Source organism: Ruditapes philippinarum, unplaced genomic scaffold (genome assembly GCF_026571515.1).
Source record: "Ruditapes philippinarum isolate M1 unplaced genomic scaffold, ASM2657151v2 ctg14455_1_1_1_1, whole genome shotgun sequence".
Lineage (NCBI taxonomy): Eukaryota > Metazoa > Mollusca > Bivalvia > Venerida > Veneridae > Ruditapes > Ruditapes philippinarum.
In genome coordinates this window covers 3,657-7,969 of record NW_026854509.1, presented here as the reverse complement: position 1 = coordinate 7,969, position 4,313 = coordinate 3,657, and the positions used below count along the sequence as shown (strand labels likewise).

The following is a 4,313-nucleotide window of genomic DNA, read 5'->3' as shown; positions in this document are numbered from 1 at the left end:
TTATATGCCTCTGGAGTTGAAGTAACTACGGTTAAACACCTTATTAATATACGTTAAATTGTTTGATAACAAAAACTTTTGTCTATTTCTGGAAACCGGAAACGGAAGTCCTATGTCACTTGACACCTGCATATATACATGTAATCAGAGGTGTGTAGAGTTTGTTTGAAGAGTACTGACTACTGGATTATAATTGGACTTAATTATTTTGTCTCTCTGGGTGTTAAAACAGGTATTATTTATCTGATTAACGGACAATTTAAAGGTGTGAAAGTCGTTTAAATCAGACAAGGCAATGCATTGGGACCAGATAATTAGGGTCGCTTGTCACATATGACAGGGAGTTGTATAATTCAGACCATTTATATAAGAAAATATGTTGGGAGGACTGAAACAAGGTCGGATAAGACAGGGAGTCGTTGAAATCAGGGGGTCGCTAAGGCAGTCTCAACTGTATATTGTATTTTTATAGTGATTTTCATTGAATTTAAAATTAATGTTTATAATTAAATGACATGAGTTTCATGATACAAACTCTTTTTCCATAACATACCTGTCAACTGGAGTGTGCATGTCAAGGCATTTTTGACATCTGCACCAAGGTGGTGTTGACTGTCCGGATGGGTGAAAACCCCCTTGTGGTACACAACACCTGGCCTTATAACAACAAACATGAGACCAGGGTTTATTTGAACTGTATTCACAAGGAGATCCTCCATTTCCCAACTTGTCATGGCACTAATCTCATTCTTTAAAAAAAAGATATATTTTTCCCTTATTATAGTGCATTCACAGATACATGTTTCTTGAATGTTTACATGAATTAATATGAAGAATTGTGTCAGTGTCAAGCATCAATCAAGATAAATGACAAACTGAAAGTGCAGTGTTGACATTTTAATCAAGAAAACGATTTAATTGTAACATTAAGATAATAAGTAACAACAATAGATTCATTTGGAGAAATAGTTAAAATGATCATTGATCTCAACATATGAATCACTTTAAATATGATTTTGTTTTTATGCCCCCGGGCATATAGTAACTGAACCATCCGTCAGTCTGTCCGTCCGAGCAAACATTTGATATTTATGAGCTTCATTCCATAGTTAAATAAAGAACAAAAACTCATAAAATTCATATTGTGAGCTATTTTTTGTTTTTGTGAGCTAAATTCAGTTTATGGACTTACGTCCAGGTGTAGTTTATGAGCTGATTTGCCTCTTAAATATCAAAAGTTGGTATGTCCGTACCAGGTTAACCTAGAACGGCAAGTTGGATATTTCTTAAGTTTTACCTGTACCAATGGCTTCATAATTTTCACACTTACTAATCCATACAAAGTATATGATCTGGGCAAGTTACATAACTATGGCTTCCATTTGCACCAAGTTATGGCCCTTTTCAGCACTTAGAAAATGAATAATGGTTACCTTTGTTGTTTATTGTTGCAACAACTTCTATCCTCTTGAAAGTCAGCAGATGCTTTTTGCATGAAATTCAGGACATAAGCACGAATTACACTTTTCTTTATATTAAAATTGATCACTTGTAGACCTTTTGTTTCTCGAGCCCGTCCAAGAGCAACTCCCGATTGTCCTGGCTTGAATATCTGACGACAGTCGATCTCCAAACTGTAACAAATTAAAATAAAAATACTTCCTACCGTATTATTTCTATTTATAGCCCCCATTCTAATTAGCGCCCCCTGTATTTTTCAATGGATTTGACCCAGTCTCTGTAGTTTGTTGGGTTGCCATCGAAGTTACTGACCACTTGCGAAATACCCTGTGCCACGAAAGCTGTAGAGACATTTCCCATCTCAACGGCTAATAACCTTAAAACCTCACGAAAATCTTCCTCAGCTTCAGCCATTTTTATTCCAAAATCTTAATTTCAAAAGTAAAATAATACCAGTTAAATTATTACTAATTTAAAAGTAAAGTTAGCTAAATGAAGTAAATAGGAAAATGCTAAGAAAATAAACCAACCTTTAGTATGGGTGCTGTCAAAGTTTTCCTTCCAACCGAGGTTTGATCCTGGTCACGGCACCAAAAATATTTAAGTTAATGTAACGTTATTCTTAAAATAATTAACAAACGAAAAGGATCGTATAGTGATTTATTCAATGACTGTCTTTAACATAAGTTAAGTATTTCAAGAACAGAACTACGAGAGACTCAACACTGTTAAAACAACGCAATGCTTTTTATAATGACTTTGCACATGCTTATGACAGCTAAATGACATACAAAAGTAGCCAATCACTTTTAGTGTAACAAACTTTTGTTATGCCCTATAACCAATCAAAAGCACGTTTACATATTCAAATTTGACTTTTGGTCAAATGTTATATTGATAAACACTCATCACAACAATTAAAATGGTTTATATTCAATTGTCATTTTAATGTCTAAATTGACAAACTGTACTTAAATATTGAAATATCATAATCGACATAAACAACATCTGTCAGCTGGTAGGCAAATAACACGGTTTTGTTTCACTGCCAGTAATGTATATGTAGTTAAACTTTCAAATTTTATGAGACAACATTCCAAAGAAATGTATATGATATCGACATATAATTGAGTAATGAAGCTTGCAAATAAAACTAATTAAAAGTTGATAATCAAATAAATCAATTAAGATAATTAAAACATGTATAATTAATTAACTATAAGTGCCACTATGTTACAAGGGGGTCATTGATTTTCCCTATATGCATATAGTAAAAACTTAAAAATCTTCTTTTAAAGAACTAATGAGCTAGAGCTAAGATATTTAGCATGAAACATGTTCTAATTGGTGTCTACCAAGTTTGTTCAAATAAAAGCCCTGGGGTCAAAATTGGCCCAGCCCCGGGGGTCATTGATTTTCCTTATATGTATATAGCAAAAACTTAAAAAATCTTCTTTGAAAAAAACCAAATAGCTGGAGTTTAGATATGAAGCATGAAACATCTTCTAGTGAGTGTCTACTAAGTTTGTTCAAATAAAAGCCCTAGAGTTAAAATTGGCCCCGCCCCGGGTGTTATTGATTTTCCTTATATACTTGTATAGCAAAAACTTAAAAATCTTCTTTGAAAAAACCCAAATAGCTCGAGTTTAGATATTAAACATGAAACATCTTTTAGTAATTGTCTACAAAGTTTGTTCAAATAAAAGCCCTGGGGTCAAAATTGGCCCCACCCCATGGTGTCATTTGTTTTTGTTTTAACTACATGTGGATAGTAAAAACTTAAAAAATCTTCTTTAAAAAAACCCAATGAGCTAGAGCTTAGATGTTTAGCATAAAACATCTTCATATGAGTGTCTACCAAACTTGTTCAAATAAAAGCCATTTGGTTAAAATTGGCCCTGCTCGGGGGGGGGGGGGGGGGGGGGTAGATCGTTGTTTTTCATTATATGTGTGTAGTAAAAACTTAACATTGTGAAACATCTTCTAATGGGTGTCTTCCAAGTTTGTTCAAATAAAAGCCCTGGGGTTTAAACTGGCCCCGCTCCGGGTGCCTTTATACAGGTGAGCGACCTCAGGGCCATTATGGCCCTCTTGTTTCTTCATTCTCACAGGTTCTTTTTACCATTAATTTTTTAAGCTTAGTCTTTGCACTAACTTTTTGCCTTGTTAATCGCAACCAAATTTGTCTCTTGTTTTTGTCATTAAAATCTTCTTTAGCCTTATTTATTCCCTTAGTTAATAATGAAGCCAGTGTAGCTCCCTGTTACACTTGGGTACCGTCCTCTTATTAACAGCACACAGCAACTAGGGACAACACTTCGTACACCACCACCAAGTCGTCCCTGCCTACAGAGGGTGAAATTCCTATATGCTGAATAGCGCATTGTTTTGTTAGCATTTTTGATTTTTAGTATAAAATTGGTCTTATATCTCTTGTTGCGACACAATTTCTTAGCAGGCAGCCAGAACACGTGTTGTCTAGTTCAGCCCCCATTTCTCGGCACCTTCCACATTTGCACCATGTTGTGCCATTCCAATACCATAACACAAAGAGCAAGGTGGCTTTAGCCAAATTTTTATGAACCACCTTTGCCATAAATCATTTTATAATAATAAAATATATTTATGGGTGGCAGGTGGTTCGATTACATAGATTCAGGAATTTGCATAGCTTGTAAAACAATAAACAACATAAAACATATTACAAGTACAACTAATTGTTTTATCTGGGGAAACAAATTCTGCCAATCGCGACCATAAGCATAAATTAAAGCCTGAATTTCCAGAATCAGGACTTAAATATGCCCTCAAAGACAAGCAAACTGCTGAAACTATTTCAGTAATAATTATTT

The 4,313-nt window shown here is 34.5% G+C and overlaps 1 long non-coding RNA gene across 1 annotated transcript; it reads right to left on the bottom strand.

Moving 5' to 3' along the window:
* Positions 1-511: 511 nt before the first annotated feature.
* On the bottom strand, positions 512-3,527 carry LOC132740307 (uncharacterized). Its single transcript, XR_009627139.1, has 3 exons — positions 1,992-3,527; positions 1,434-1,634; positions 512-749 (listed from the first exon to the last, which is right to left on the bottom strand). It is a non-coding gene; the product is annotated as an uncharacterized LOC132740307 (long non-coding RNA).
* Positions 3,528-4,313: the final 786 nt, after the last annotated feature.